The sequence below is a fragment of the Vidua macroura genome, chromosome 6 (assembly GCF_024509145.1).
Source record: "Vidua macroura isolate BioBank_ID:100142 chromosome 6, ASM2450914v1, whole genome shotgun sequence".
Classification (NCBI taxonomy): Eukaryota; Metazoa; Chordata; class Aves; order Passeriformes; family Viduidae; genus Vidua; species Vidua macroura.
Genome location: NC_071576.1, coordinates 42,229,260 through 42,245,903, shown reverse-complemented (window position 1 = coordinate 42,245,903; position 16,644 = coordinate 42,229,260). Strand labels below are relative to the sequence as shown.

Here is a 16,644-nt window from a genome sequence, read left to right as displayed (position 1 = left end):
GAGGTAAAAAGTATAACTGTCTCTAACCTCACTCAGAACTTTCCAACATTAGAAATGCCCTTTGTTACCTCAGAGAATACTTTCCCACATTCCAGGACCTTTTGAACTAACCACTGAGCTGTAACAGTGAAATGGTACCCTACTCCAGGAAGGCTCATGAATGGAGGAAACCCAATTTATATGAAAAATTGACTTGGAGTACAGAATTCTAAACTGAGAAAGTGAACATCTACCTCACCAGTAAGTATGAAAGATGTATATTTATTTTAGATTTCCATCAGCAATTTTTTTCCGAAATGTTTAGTACAAACTGTCCAAGGAAGGTGAAGAGTAACTAGAAATATGAGAAGACTGCATTTAATTTCAACCTATACTAGCAAAAACTATTATGCAGAGATGCAGGAGAAAGTTCACTTAATTCTTTCTTCCTCTCTGTCTTCCCAAACCTGAGACAGGAATTTGCAAAAGAAATAAATAAGTAAAATCAAGTCCACAAATGGAGTTCTTTTATGAAGACAGAAATGCACATTTCTAGTCTGAAATTCTTAGCAGCCATTCACAGCAAGAAAAGTTCAAAGCAATCTTAAGTGTTCTATAAGCAGAGAACATGTTGGATGTACCATCTTTGTCACCTCTATATTTAGTCTATTTCAGACCTGGAAAGTAGTCTGGCATCTATTGCAAAATAGGCATCAACTGACCAACTCCTGCAGCAATTCATATCCAGATTAATATCAGAAGCCTAAACTGGATACAAGCTCAGAGACAATAATTTTGGTTGGTTTTGATTTAGATGTTGAACACATGGGTCAGCTTAAAAAAATAGACTTCTTCAAGCTGGAGGCCCAGGCTGCTGAAAATACAGTGTTTCAGAAGTACAACACCTAAGGCTTGCAAACCTTTACACTACGAAGAGAACTCTGAAGAAGGTAGAAGCTTGGTCACATAAATAAGTTTGTGGATTGGGTACTGAGTGAACAAGTAAATACACATGGTATTTGCTCACCCACAGGACAGCTTTTAAAATTCATCTTTACAGAACATTTCAGATTTGACAAATTCACAGATTTCAAAGGACAGTTTTCCAACCAAGCAGAAGTCTGAGGCACTGAGTCAGAGTACTATCATAAAGCAGCAGATGACCCAAAAACTTCTTTGGTGTTCTGATAGCAATCTCAGCAGAGAGGGAATGATGGACTGCAGAGTGAAATCCTTTGGGGTATTTTGCTCATAGCTACACATATCTGTTGATGACAGGATTGGAAGCCTGGTTATAGATGCCCAGGCTACATTCCTCCTACCTGCAGGTAGAGGGACCTCAGAATCATCTACTCTGCCTTTCTGAATTACCAAAATATACAAAACACCATAAGGCACACTTCACTACAACAGTCTTCCACAAAGACAAGGATCCCAAGAGATAGAGAAAATACTTCTCTGTGAATTTAAAAAATTATAAATTATTTTCAACATTAAAATGATGCCCTTAATTTCTATTATGAATTTATGAGACCTCAGCTTCCATCTATCGTTTCTTCTTAGAATTTTATTTGGTATATTACAAAACATTTAAACATCTATTTTTTTCCTCTTAAACTAATCACATCCATTCTTGAGCTTCTTAATGAATAGATTGATGTTAAAGTACTAAATTTTTCCTTTTTATTCAGCACTCAATATTTTTGTGGCTCTATTCAACAAAATTTTTAAAATGTAGACAAATTCAAATGCAAACAGCACTCCAGTTTTGCCTCTGACATTGGTAAAATCACTATTCTGTTTCTTTGGAATGTCATAATATTTTTTAACAGTAGCACAGTGGGAGCTCATGTGGAAATTCTTGCTTGTTGCAATATCAAATTCTCTTCAGAGTTGGTTTTATAGAAGAGTGTCCCTCATTCAGAATTTGTCCTTCTTATATGTAACATTTAGCATCCAATATTACTCAGTATGCCTGTCTTATTTATCATGCTGCTTCACTTGGTCTCAAGGAAAATCTTCTCAATTCATGTGATTGAAATCACACCACTATGGCCAATGACATTTAATTAACTGGCACTCTCTGCCAGCTCAGGATCAACAATACAACCAAAATCCCACCATACTTGACACTTTAAAAATGGCAATAAATACATAAAACTTTAAAAAATATTTATATAATTAATCCTCTAAAGCAACATCACTCAGATATCCTCACAGGCTGTGCCAGTTATGAGCACAGCCACACTCCTGGGAGTGCAGGCTCCCCTGCTTGCTCACTCTGCTGTTGCATCCCGGACTTTGGGTTTAGGTCGGGGTTCTGATGTGTCTTAGCAAATCCTGTGTACCCCCATGTATCCCCCGGTTTCCCCCGCCTTGCAGTACCCAGTTCCCGAGCTGCCTGACCATGTGGCCTGGCTCCCATCCCTCCTGTGGGTCCTTTCCTTGTGTTACCCCTCCCCTGCGGCCGGGGCTGCCCCGGGCCCCTGGTGCTGCCCCTGCCACTTCCCCATTGGCTCCTGCCTTCCACACCACACCCCCGCAGCCCCGGGAGTGCCCGGGGCCCTGGCACCGCCCCTGCGTGTCCCTATTGGTTCCTCCCCTTGGCCGGGACCGCCCCCGGTCCTGGTGCCATCCCCTACTGCATCCCTATTGGCTTCCCCAGACCACGTGACACCCCCCGCTCCTCCCTCCATAAAGCTCCCACGAGGCCGGGGCCGGGCGGCCATATTGTCCAACTCAGGAAGTGGGAGCGCATCAATAAAATGCTCTCAGCTCCTGCTGCGAGGAATTTGGTCCTTCCTTCTCCCCCTTTATCAAGGTCCTTCGCGTGCAGCGGTAGACGTGGCCGACCCACCTTCCTGGAGCCACAGAGCCCGGGAGCAGCGGCGGGACCGGGACCGAAGGAGCCACAGTGCCCCGCCGGGCGCGGCAGATGCTCTGGACCCGGGAGAAACACCAGAATGCCGCACTCTGCCTCTTGAGACATGGGTTTCCAGCTCAGGGTGTTCCCATACTATCTGCCAATGGAGAGGCTGGGAAGAAAGCACTCCCAGGTCATGCATGCTCTTACAAGGTGCAGGTCACCCTGTGCAGTCACTCCACCAGATGGATGTTGGCTCCTCACAGTGCCCAGCACAGCTTAGTCAGACCAAACTGAAGGCTGCAATGAAAGGGGTCAGTGTCTGGCAGCATCACAGAAGTGGTTTTGCTCTGTTTCCTTGACCTGTCCAGACATTTATGCTTTAAAAGCTTCATGCTTCTTTCAGACTTTTATTCAAGATTTGTTACATGGGGGTTTTATTATTATTTTTGATTCTTGGAAGGGTGTTTGTGTTTTTTTCCTAGTTTAGGAGTTTGTTTCTTTATTTTTCTTCAGTTGGCCTGTTTAGCATTCAGTTTTGGGAAATGTCCTCTCAGTTAGCTTAGTTAATCTTATTCACTTCGTTTACTCTCACATACCCATCCTAACAGACGCTCTTATCAAAGTAATTTTGCTAACTACAGGCTCTACACTTATATTGGGTGTAATTTTCTGTCAATGATTTGTCTAGAACATTGGTATAATTATTGTAAAAATAGTTACAATATCTGTATAATCCATTAAAAAATATTTACTCACAATACTTACTCTTAAACATCTTACAAGTGCCCCTAAGCTACTTGAATATCCTATGTTTTTTAAAGTTTGAGTGTACTTTATTTCCATGGTAACTTCTATCTACAGCCAGGCAGTATAAAAGGGTCAAATTATTTGCTCGATAGAAAATAATTCCCATAATAACATACCATTGACATTAAACTTTTTCCTGCCTTAAGTTTCTACCAGTTGAACCCTGTATTGTATTTTCAGTTACTTTGCCTAAAATTTATGTCAGGGGAAATGGTCAATGGTTACCATGTCCATCTAAGTTTCACATGTATCATTAGAATGTTTTCTAGACACATACTCCAGACAACTTTTTTAAAAGTAAAACACTACTGTTGATTTAAGAATATTTGTCCCTTAATAAATATTCCCTAAAATCCTTTCACTTGCTTTCTCTTTTCACAATAAAAAATTTTAATAATAATTTTCCAGATACAGAATAGAAATATTAATTGGATTATTCTGACAGTTATGCATCACTACTGCCAATAGCTCTTCACAGGATGTGGCCAATAAAAACAACAAAAAGAACAGCAATACTCCCTTATTTCTGGTGTATTCTAAGACTACCACACAATCACAACACTGCCCCCCTATTACATCAATTGTATTTCTTTTATACCTTATTTTTTAATAGAGGTTGTTGTATGATTTCCTCTTTTTTCCCTACTATGTACTATTTTGTTTTGATATCTTTTTTTATGTAATTGTTAAATTTTTACTTCCTTTTCCCTTGTATCAAAGACAGACTCAAAGACAAATATAAACTCTTTTATGAATTGGGTATTTCCATGGCAAAACAGTGTATTCCTAGAAACTGACCAGTTTATATTCACAGCCTTCTTTTTATATGTCCTTTCCAATCAATTTTTCTCATAATTTTCCTCAGGTTTAGAAGGTAGGTATTTTTGAAGCAGCATTATTGACTTCTTTTATCTTTGATTTGCCCTTAGGCAATCATCAACTTCATCTTTCTTTGCCACAAAAAAAATATAATCTTATCTGGAATATATTTTAAATTAGATGCAATGCCTTTTGTGATAGGAATTTATTATCTATACTTCTTTGCAAATCTTAATGACATTCTACTACTGCTGCATGACATTTTCATACATATCCTCAAACCTGAAATTTCCCATTAAAAAATGCAATTATTTTTTCCACATGTTATAGAAAGTTACCTAAGGACTGAGCCATCCTCCACTACCAGTTTGATTCAGTAGCCTTTAAAAGATACCTCCAGGCCTTCACTTAATGTATGTAACTCAATCTTCAGGGCCAGACCACTCAGGAAAATGCACATTACAGAAAGAGGGATATCAACATGAACATTCACTGAAGGTGAGGTTTTCTGACCTCTTTCTGGTTCAAAGGAGAAATCCATTATGGTTTTAATTCCCTGCACCATATACAGTCAAAATTCACACGGGCGTTAAATGCAATAAAACTCTTATTGAAGTAGTAGACTGTGCACTGCATATGAGCAACCTGAAAGGCTAATGGGGTCACCATCCTTCCCCTCTGGTAGCTGTGTCATCAACAACCTTAACACAAATGAACCTCAGTTCTCTAACAGATGTAACAAATATAAAAGCTTTCCTCTGGAAAAATAATATATAACCACTTGTAGAAGAAGCTGCCTGTCCAATAAGGGCTCACAAATTGAGTAGGGGCAAAGAAAATCCTTGTAAAACCAAATAGCTAAGTAAAGAATCCTTAACACAGCATACATGCCCTTTGGCAAAGAAGCTCATGGAATTGAATATATTTGTGCACATTTCATTTGAAACTTGCATGTATTGAAGGAGGGAAAAGTATGATTCCTAAACCCACTTCCTTCTGTCCCTGTAAAGCCTCTTCTAGCCTCTTTTAAATGAAAACTATAGCATTTTTGTTAAACTGATTCTAATATTTCACAATATTCAGTTATTGACATTCATAATCAATAACAAAGATTACACCATCCTAAGGACTGAGAATTCAGACCTAAAATATCTAACTTTAAAATCGGCTACTTTTGTTAAAATAAGATCAGGTTTTGCAGTGAGATTAATTCATCAATTATTCCATTACATGCTGATGAAAAAGATGCAGTAACATCTGGAATGTCAGTAGGGATGATGAAGGAACATAGAGCCTTTGGAAATTTTAAAGCCTGTAGCATATTCACTCAACATGGTATTTGGATCATCTTTTTATATCTGTAAATATAAATGCTTATTCTATTATTTAGCTCTGGAAATAAAGAAAAATGAAAACAAAAACCTACAGAGCAAGACCCATCCTGCTGAAGTAATTACTAAATATCTGATTGAGATCAGTTGGAGTAAAACTGTGCTTATGTTCTCACAATGACAGAAGAAAAAGAAATGTAAAAGGAATTAAACTAGTTGCATGGAAGGGTTTTTACAGAGCAAACTAGCTCATACACTTTACAATGCTAAATGGTGACTAAAAAGTGGGCATTAGTGAATAAAAAAACCCCAACTCTTTTAATTAATTCCTGCAAGACAGAAATCTCCCTTACACCAGTTCATGAAGAGACTGTCAATCTCTTCTCTTACATGAATAGTCCACTAATAGCTGTTTTTGGAGATTAACAAGAAAGTTAAATGTTGGTCTATAGCTGATGAGGATCCAGTATGATGAAACTTTCCTCCTCTACACCCTACCATAATAATTTCCAAATAAGACAATGGAATCTGATGATCTTCAGTGATCTGAAGAGTGGGCATAGTGCATGAGAAGTGAGGTGAGTAGCCCCTATCCCAGTCTCAGGTGGCCACCTTTTTGCCATTACAAAGATTCTGGTGTAAGTGCAAAGTACATGAACAGAATTAGTGCCTGCTTAAAGTCTTAACATAGTTTTTAGCTTCAGATCGTGTCTAAGGTGTCATGATAAGCAGTGTGAGGAAACCTGCACTGTTATGGCTCTTGCTGCACCCCCACACTGGTAACCAGGCTCTTTGTGTGCTTGGCTTTATTTCCCGTGTAACACGGCATAGGAGAGAAGAGATTATTGCCATGAAAGTGAAGAGAGGCTTGTAAGCAAAATCAAAATGTGCTGCAGATCTGAAGGACACCAATTCTTTTTGGAGCTTATTACCACTGTATTTCAGCATCAGGTCAGATCCTTTGGGCAATGACTCTTTTATGTATGGTGATATAAAAGCACCAACTCCTGGGCCTTCTAGAAGTCAGGTCATAGTATAGTGTCCATACAAATATGAAAGGAAATCACATTCATATTTCTGAGGATTATTTTAATGCACAGGATGATATGAATCCCATAATCCCATAGCTGTTAACTAACTGATCCCTCAAACACAAAGAGCATTAATGAATGCTCTGAATTGCTGCTGGTTTGCAGAGAAAACATCATTTATTTAACTTATCTTGCTGTGAAATTACTGAGTAATCTTTATCTAGCTGCAAGTGAAATAATTGTTGATGGAATCTTTTGCTTTGTTTTGAGGGTGGTTGGTTTCCTTTTTAATTCTGCTGGTTCCTGCTTATATTGCTCCCCCACAGTCCTGACATAACAAGCACAAGCTTGGCAGCAAACTATGGTAGATTTTATTCAGTGGTCTGATGCTGCCTCTCTCCCTTTCACAAGCAGCAAAGGTAAATCTTGTCTTGGCACTGTGAAAACAGAATTTCAAGACTTATTACAGTGGTATTAATATTTAAATTTACACAAGCTATGGTATATCCCTGAAATACATTTTAATATGCCCAAGGAATAGATCCAGTCCTGGAAAGTTCATTGTTGTTTCTAATTGTCAGCGACTGTTACGCTTTGCTTGCCTGCAGCTATCCAATTAACATATCACCACTACAGAAAATATTGTAATATGCTCCATGTCCTAATGACAAGTCTCACTCTCCACTTCTATCCAACAATTTCCTTCTAACTCTGTTTCCAACATAATAGCAAACATCAGTGAAGGGCATACAGGCAGATATGCCATCAGATAATGCAGCCTGCAAACACCTTTTCCTATTGCTGTGCAAAGTTCTGCTGTGGAGATATTCCTGGTAGTTTAGAATATCGAGAGAGACAGAGGGAGATTGAGAGAGAAGCAAAGATCAACTCTAGAAGAGGAAAACATGTAACTTGTGCCCTGAGATATCACTATGGCAACATTTAAACAATGAACAGAAAGCCCTGCAGGATTCTGTTCTCGCTTCCTTGGATACCAAATGTAAATCCTGATTCTGTTTTATTGTGTGCATGCACAAGCTTCTGATTTTTGCTTTTTTCACTAACAGATAGCAAAATACCCAGGCCCCCTATCAGGAACTACGCATTAATTCCCTTCCATGTATTGCAGCTTGTGCATATGCAACTAAAACACACCACTGGCATAATCATCTCCCTTCTTGTATCCCCATTTTTACTCCTTAGGAGAAAAAAATGACCATGATAGTACAGTTAAACAACAGGTATTCTTTTTTTTTTTTTCCTTCTGAATAAAGTCATTAAATGAACCACTCTAAAGTGCCACAAGCCAATCCCCAATGCCTCCTGCCATGACAGGAAGTACAGGCAATATCCTTTCCAAGGGCTGCTCCTTCTCTAAGCTGCTAGAGTCAAGCATGCTGCAAGGCTGCCTTCCAGATCAGCATGGTTGCTGCTATTCCTAAATCCTTTTCATCTGGGTTATCCTGTGAGTGCTGAAGGAGGCTTGTTTTTGTTTATGACTTTCACAGAGCAGCTGGCAATGGGATGAAAGGCCCCTGAGAATACTAACTGAATACTAACCAGTCAGCTTCACTACTCTAGAAAATACTCAGTGGGTTCCAACTGCATATCTTCTGAGTAATTTTCATCCCAGACTGAAAACAGCACTAATTCCATCATCCTTCTTTCTCCCCTTGTTCCCTCACTAACCATCAGAAATAAAAGCGTATCTCCAAGCCAACACAAAGCCACTCTGGCAAGACTGAGATGGAGGTTCTCTCTCTCTCCTGCTGCTGCTTAGTGCACAGTGCACTCCTTCAGTGAATATATTGCAACTTGGATAGCATGGCTTGGGATTTTTCACCAGCAACAAGCTCCCTCAAAATGTGCTAAAATCCTCTCCTGAGCCCCATCCAAAATCTTCCTGCCTCATATTGCAACAGCAAGAATCTTCACGTCAAATGGGAGACAGCTTTTTAGGTCACAGGCAAATCATTTTAAAACCTACATGTAGGAAGCCATAGCAACACCTCTGGAATCCCTTTGCTTTTCTCCACTTCCACATAATTGCTTGTATCGGCTCACATCTACAGCATTTTTTCTTGGGTCTCACCTAACTTGAAAGCCCATTTTTCACTTGTCAGTGGTATCAGGCTGGGAGATATTGTGACACAATTTGCCACTCCACCAAACTGAACCTGCTTCAATTCTAGATCAGTACAAATAATTCCTGATATGAGAAAAGACACAGAGCAGCCACCCCCTTGCATTAAAAATTTACACTTTGCCTGAAGTTTGGGCTATGTGATCTCTGACCTTCTGGACAACAATTAGAACAAACAGAGCAGGACCTTCCAATTCAGCTTTATTCCTCCTGTACAAGCATTTAGTGCCTAAATATACACATAATTGTTCCCTGTAGAGTGCTAAAATCCCAGCCGCCTGAGGTCACTACCAAAAATATCCATGGTTTGAAGAGGAGATAGCTCTCAGAACCAACATGTGCCACTGAATGACACACCTGTGCTCAGACACCACTGGTTGAGAAGATATGTTGCTTCTCGCTTGGCTGGATGTTTGGATGAATGTTTTGGCTATTTGTTTTATGATCAGCTCTTTGGGCTCTGGATAAGTCTCAGGACAAATGCTGAGAAATGCTATACTCATTCCCACTTTGATATTGAAAGAGTTAAACTCTGGGTTGTTCCATGTGTCTTTTGGCTACTGTATTAAGTGAATGATTCACTGAAGTGTGAAACTGTTGCCTCTTTGGAAGCAGACACACATCCCTAGCTTTTTAATGTTGACAAGGTTTGCCTATTTCAGCCCAAACTGGTGACTAAATTTTCCCAGTGGCTCTTTATCATGTCAAGAAAATACTCCTGCTAGTTACTGTACAAAATGAATGGGGCACCTGTGACAGCTTTCTATTGGCCAAAACTGGAGCTGCTCTATCAAATTTTCTGTTTATGTGTTCACTTGACAGCAATCCAGGGAAAAGCTTGGAGATGCCTTTTCCTTAGCCAGCTTCTTTTTCCTTCAGTAATTACTGAGCAGCAGCTTAACATAAATTTAGCTTTTCTATTACTGCAACTGCTGATGTAAGTGTAGCCCACAACAGGGCACAGACTTATCATGATACATGAAGGAATGAACAGGAGAGAGTTTTGCACTTGTTTTCAGATACTGACAAACTTATTACCCATTTAGTGTCCCACCAGGAATCATAGGCCCAGAGAAAAAAAGGAGGCTAAGGTACTTCACACTAAAACAATTCATCTTATATTGAGAAGGATGAGAGTAATTGGAGCTGGAAGGAACAATTTTTGTTGTGCCTGCTCCCTTCTTTTCCTGAACACAACTGCACAAAGGGTCTGATTTGTTCGCATGGCCAAACAAAAACTCCCAGATATTTCCTTAGGAGCAGAATTGATTAATCCTTTTCAAATAGCCAATGTTGAAGAGGCATGACCTCCAAACAGAAACACATGGGACACATTTGAGAGGCAGAAATTCTCATTTCCATTATGCCAGAAGATTCAGGACATTTACATGAAGTAACAGTAGTGATGTAAATCAATGAAGAAAGGGAGAAAAAAGGAAGAGGCTAATAACGGTTTATGTATTTATCCAGGGAAGTTACAGCTCTGTTTTGTGTTGTTCCATGCAGGCAGCTTGTGAAGTGAGAAATGCTGCCAGAAATTAGAAGAGCTAAAATCTGGATCTACCACTTCTTTCCTCCCTGACCACTCTCTCCCCATTGCTGCTAGAGAAAAGTAAAATGAATAGCAAAACTAGTCCTGCACCTTGCCTGCAAAAAAAAAAAAACAAAACAAACAAAAAAAACAAAAAAAAAACCAAAAAAAAAAAAAAAAACAAAAAAAAAAAAAAAAAAACAAAAAAAAAACCTAAAAAAGCATTCCTATTCAATGGCTCATTTAATTACTTGTTTCTCCCTATCATTCTGCATCAGTTTTGGCCTAATACCTTCAGCTGGAGCCTTAACATGTGAAGGCAAGGTTGAAGAGGGCAGAGGTGAGGGAGGACAGAAGGGGAAGAAAAAGAAAGAAATTGCCCTACTCACGAGCTATGCAGTCATGCCAGGAGAGGGGACGGAAGTAGCACTCTTCCCCACAGGAAAACATGGACCTCTATTTTAAACATCATGTTATCCTCCCTTTTTTCCACACTCCCACACGACATTTCTCCAAGAAGGGAGAGATATTTGCTGGTCTGCTACACATCATTGCTAATTTCTCAACCCCATCATTTACAAGACACTTTTTAATTATTTTCATTACCAGTATAATAAAAAAAAAAGTCTCCTGACACCTCAGAATCCTCTCACTGCTTGTCAATCAAAGTAAATCTCTTTCAATTGCCATGAAAGTCCAAGGGGACCCTGAAGGATTTACCACAAAATCACAAAGAATTTACTAGGAGATCCGGAGGGCATGGGTGGCCAGTACAGCTGTTCCCTAAACTCCTCTTCAATAGAATATCCTCTCTCTGCCTGTTACTGTCCTTTCTTACCAATGGGGTGTAAAACGTGTCATTTCTCTTGGAGCTGCATCCTCAAAATCCATTAAAAGCCCCTGCCCCACACCCCCCACTCCTGCCAAAAGCCATCCTTCACCTCTCTGCTTGATTATAAAATGTTCCTGTTAATACACCATATTGATCTGCAATGTCAGACTGGACACCAGCATTCAAATTAGAGCCCTGAAGTATTTTAAACACTTAGTAAATAAATAAACCACCTCTGTGCATCTAATTCCATGCAACTTGCATCCGTTTGTAGAAGCTGGGCAATCAGGCAGCACCCCCGCTCACTGCAAGGGCTTTCTCAAAAGATTTCTTTGCTAGCAAACATTTACAAATGTTATAGAGACACACAGGCAGGTGTCTGTAACACCCTACCAAGGCTCGAGTTTTAGGAATTTGAGCTACTGTGAGAATTCAGTTCTATCCTCGTTCCTTCCCTTTTCTCTTCCCAACAACCCCCCTCCATCCATTATCAAAATGCAGCCAGGTTATTTATTCAGGTGGGGGAAAAGACCGAGAAAAGAGGAATACGGATGAAAGAAGAAAGCAATGGGACATATTTGCTTTTCAAAAAAATAATAAAATGGAAAGTGTACTCACTGTATCCTCAAAGACTATCCAGCTGGAAATCCGAGTGATTATGAAAAGCCAGGGTGGGGGAGGGGTTAGAAAACTATTTCATTTCAGCAACCAAACCAAAATTAAAAACAAGAAAGGAAATAAAAAAAAAAAAAAAAAGGATATCCAATTGCAATTTCTCAGCAATTTCCGTCCATACAGGTGCCAATCCAACTCAACACTGCTGAACTCTCCCCCTCTGGCAATTTTCTTTCTTCTCTGTCCTTATTTTCTCTGTGACTTTCAACTTTTCTGCTTAAAATTTCTGTAATGGTAATGTTGATGGTTACCTTCACTGAAGAATAGTGGTTTAAAATAAGGAAAAAAAACAAAAATCCTTGAGGAGGATGAATGGTCCTTTTCCTTTCTGAAACTTTTCATTCCACTGTGGATCGTTTGCCTAGTTTCCTTTTTCTGAGGTTTTCTGCCTTTCTGGCTGCACTGCTCCTCATTGCTCTCTATTTGTTTTTTTCTCTGAAGAGCAGAAAAAACTGTATTTCCTTTAAGCAATCCTCCATCTGTAGTCTTTTAATGCAATTTTGTTGTGACACTTAGGATCCAGGTCTTGCGAGGCAATTTTCTTTTTCCCCCTTCTTTGCTGCACTATCAATTATCCAATCCATGTGTCTCCACATTAGAATGGGGATTTCCATTCTTCTTTTCCTCTATACCCCCACACTCCTTTAGAAAAGAATTTCCTCTTGCATTTAAATTTTTATTCCTGTCTGTCAAAACAATAAACTTTTAGTCTCTCTCCCCCCTCTCCAAAGATCTGATTAGATTTCCAATCACAACCCAGTGCGCAATTGGATTTTTGATTTCGGCAAGAAGCCAGCAATCCACAGCATCAGCACTCTCTCCTTGTTTCAAACTCCACGTTATATCCTTTTGCCTTCCCTCCAACTCCTCTGCATTTTCATAATTTCACATTAAATGAAATGAAGGAGGGAGGGAGTAGAGAAAAATTCAAGGTTCCCACCAGCTGTCAAGAATAAATCCATCACTTCGTTATTTTTTAAACACTTGGGATGGGTATTTTTAACGCCCACTCTCGCCTTTCCCCCCCCCCCCCCCCCAACTTTTCAAAATCCTTCAGACGCTAAAACTCCCCCGATGGGGCACAAAGAAACCCGGGAAGATTTGATTTGTCCTTTTAGCTGTAAATTTCAGAAGTATACTTTGCTTTTCATTTTAGCTTCCTCTCCATCTTTTGTCCAGCAGCTATATGAATCCAGAAGCACCGAGACGGAAAAACTTCTATTTCTTTGAGGAGAGAGAGGGAAAGAGAGACAGGAAAACGATAAAAGCTCTCGTGTCTCTGCCTCCCTTTTCCTCCCTTTCTGTGTTTCAATGCAGGTCTGATCTCATTGCCAAGCTGAGCCTGGTGTATTTCAGATGTACAAGTTGGATTTCCCTGCTGCACAGCAGTGAGTTAGTCTCCCATCTTCTTCCACATGCCAGTTATCTTCCCCCTTTTCTTCCTTCCTTCCTTCCTGCCTCCCTCCCTTCCAAGATGACACAGTCCCAGGAGCGCAGCCACTTCTTTCAGCTTTTAGTTTCATCCCTGACATGCATAGCCTTTGCACAGACGAAACGCTTCCCTCCTCCTATGAGCTGCAGCTTGAATTCTCCCCATGTGAGCATGTAGGGACGCATGTATGTGTATATCCAGCTCCTGACAGCTGCTGTTGTTGCTGAGAGTAGCTCCGCGTTTCAGTTGCTCTGGCTTTCTCTTACTCCCCACCTTTCAGTGGCACCCTAGGATTTGTCCCAGTGTCGGTCGCTCTGGCTACACTCCTCCTTCTCCCCTTCCGTTCTCTCCCTTTTTCCTCTGTTGCGGTTTGTTTCTTTTTTTTCTCTCTCTTCTTTCTTCCTTCCCCCACCCCCTTTCCCCTTCTTCTCTCCCCCCCTTCCCTTTTTCTTTGCTTGTGATCGGTAAAATACAATTACCCAATTACCTCCCATCATCTTAGCACTGATTGGTCAATTGCATTAACACTTGATGTCAGGGAAAGGGGCCGGGAGCTGCTCCGACGTAGCATTGCTGCCACCTGCTTGACAGACTGGGAACAAACTCAGGGTTACCTTAAGAAATCTCCAAGTCAGAAAGCAGTAATTGAAAAACAAGGGATCATCTTAAGGAAAGGAATCTCAAAACTCATTTTCTTAAAAGCCTGCCTGATTCTGACAGTTCAACCAGTATTCTCAGGTTCCAGCCTAGCCGATGAGGCAGAGTAAATGACAGCAAAATGAAATGAGGTATAAAGTTGTCTTTGCAAAAGAAGTACAGGGCAACCGGTATTCACAGGTACCACCTCTGGCCACAGATGCAGAGGCATGATAATAATAAGAAAAAAGGTATAAAGTTATCTTTGCAAAAACTGTAACAGTGAAAATAATTTGCATTGAGAGACAATCTGTTTTCCAATTACAGAAATCAATGTTTGTTTAAAACTTGTATGCACATAAAAATTACCTAAAATTCCATTTTGGCAGTTGTTCAAGGTCAAAAGCCTTTTGAATGGCTTCAAGGTTTCCGTGAGTTTCAGTCCTACCTTCAGTAAGCTGTGATAGCAATTCAACAAATGCGATGTCTAGGCTCACTACCAAATCTGCCACATTTTGATTAGAATGACTTCTGACATGCATTTTGGAGTTTTCTGAACTGGCTCCCTAATTTGGGTTACTGAAATACTGACATGTTTTTTATGCTCTTACCTGCTTACCCAGGTATGTTAGATGTACTTACCTATATTACCTAAAGTGCTCAGAATTGGTCTTGTGTGTTGTTTGTCTCAGGGATCTAAGTTCAGTGGAAATTTTACAGATAATTTTGCATGTGTAAGGTCAGATACACTACTCGCTTGATGGAAACAGAATATGGATGATTTATGTGCTGGCATTTTTCTCTCCCAAAATCAGAAAGATATTATTTATAGATCCAACTCCTCCACATAACCCAAAAAATAATAAGTCAGGTACTAATGGTAATTATAGCAAACTTCAAATATTAAGCAGTAACTGAGTTATTCCATGCATATAGTAATATAACTAGCTCTTTTCTCAGTCCTCCCTCAAATAGTAAAGATATGTTTGGTATCCTTACTCAGGCTTCAGCTTTTGTGTGAAATTCACATACATGAAAATAAAATAAAGTTTCAGTTCTATGTCATATTAGAAGTTTTTTCAGAATTATAATATCCATAAGCTAGCTGAATTCAGTCAAATAACACTTACTGGATCATTAACATTGACTTTCAGATTTATTCTACTGACTCAACAGGCTTTCTGGTGAGAAGGTCCTACTACATAGAAGATAAGCAACTGGAACCGGGTGCATTTAGCATCTGATCTTACTATCCCTGAAATCAGTGGCAAACACGAATGACCTGCAACGGGTGAAAGGCTGTGTGTGTAGCAATAATAAATAACCCAAACCTAGCAGTCTTTCAAAAATGCTGAAAAAGTCTCTGGGTTTTTTTGAGGAAGGTTGCAAGTGTGGTAGGAGATGAAGTTGCTTTCAAGTAACAATCTTTTTCTCAGTTGGTGAGCTTATTTTGTTCCTGTCTGATTCAGTGATGCTGCCGGTGTATTTTGGGTCTACAAACGTCTTATGAGAGTCTTTTTCCTTTTACTACTCAAAATCCAAAAAACCACAAGGTTGTTCCTTTTCCCAGAAGGATAAAAACATCATAGTCTAATATGTTTCCTTCACTGTTTTTTCAAAAAATTCCTGAAAAATTTCCTGCTGCTATTAAAGAATTTTTGAGTAAAAGGGAAGGTTTCTATAATTGAATGAAACAAATATATAGGTGTCAGGTGTATTAGAAGATACACAATTTTGGACATCCGATCAGAATTTAAGACCCAAACTCTGCTACAGCTACAGTATCCCTGTTGATACAAAGTGATACTGATGATAGAAATGTGCATATTTTCAAAATATGCATTTCTAACAGATGACTGCTGTCATCTGTCATGCAAAGATAATATATTTGCTGGCATTTGTGTGACTAAACAAAAAATATATCAAAACTGCAACACTCTCTAGGCTATGAGATGATCTCAAAGTTTGTTATCTTTAATACATCAATTAGGCTTTATCAACTAATAAACATAGAAGATAGTGTGATTAGTTTCTTAGAACATAACTTTAAAGCAATCTAGTTTGCAATATTTATAGGATAACATTCCATGCTACATGAAAAAGTAAATATCCTTATACTAAACAAAATAAAAAATGTAATTGCATTATCTGTTTTAGAAGCATATATGTCACATGTGTGACACATATTTTGTTAAAACACATATTTTGGTACCATCACAATAACTCATTTCTTAATCAAAAGTTAAAAGGCTATCATTAACTGTGGAGAGAACTGTTATCTATGTTACATTTTTCCTGCAGCACATTATATATGGTTGCCTTGAAACAGTATTGTTTGTATATTGCCTTCAACCTTGCCCAATCCTGAGTATGGAAGGATAACAGAACTCAAATATATGTACTGGCAAATGTTCACATAATAAACACGAAGAACAGATTGCTACAAGTTTGCTATATAGATTGTTTTAATTTCCAACAGACAAGGCCAGTTACAGAACTGTTGCTCTGTGTATGACTAACACTGGAAGAGACTAGTGGAAAAGCCAAATATTCACAATATTC

At 39.3% G+C, this 16,644-nt stretch overlaps 1 protein-coding gene across 1 annotated transcript in view; it reads right to left on the bottom strand.

Annotated features, from left to right (window-relative positions):
- Window positions 1-13,775, bottom strand: part of LRRC4C (leucine rich repeat containing 4C) — a 94,126-nt gene extending 80,351 nt beyond the window's left edge. The window contains exon 1 of the mRNA XM_053980930.1: window positions 11,958-13,775. The gene's annotated coding sequence lies outside the window, so the exon portion shown is untranslated. The remainder of the gene's footprint in view (window positions 1-11,957) is intronic.
- Between the last annotated feature and the right edge of the window lie 2,869 nt (window positions 13,776-16,644).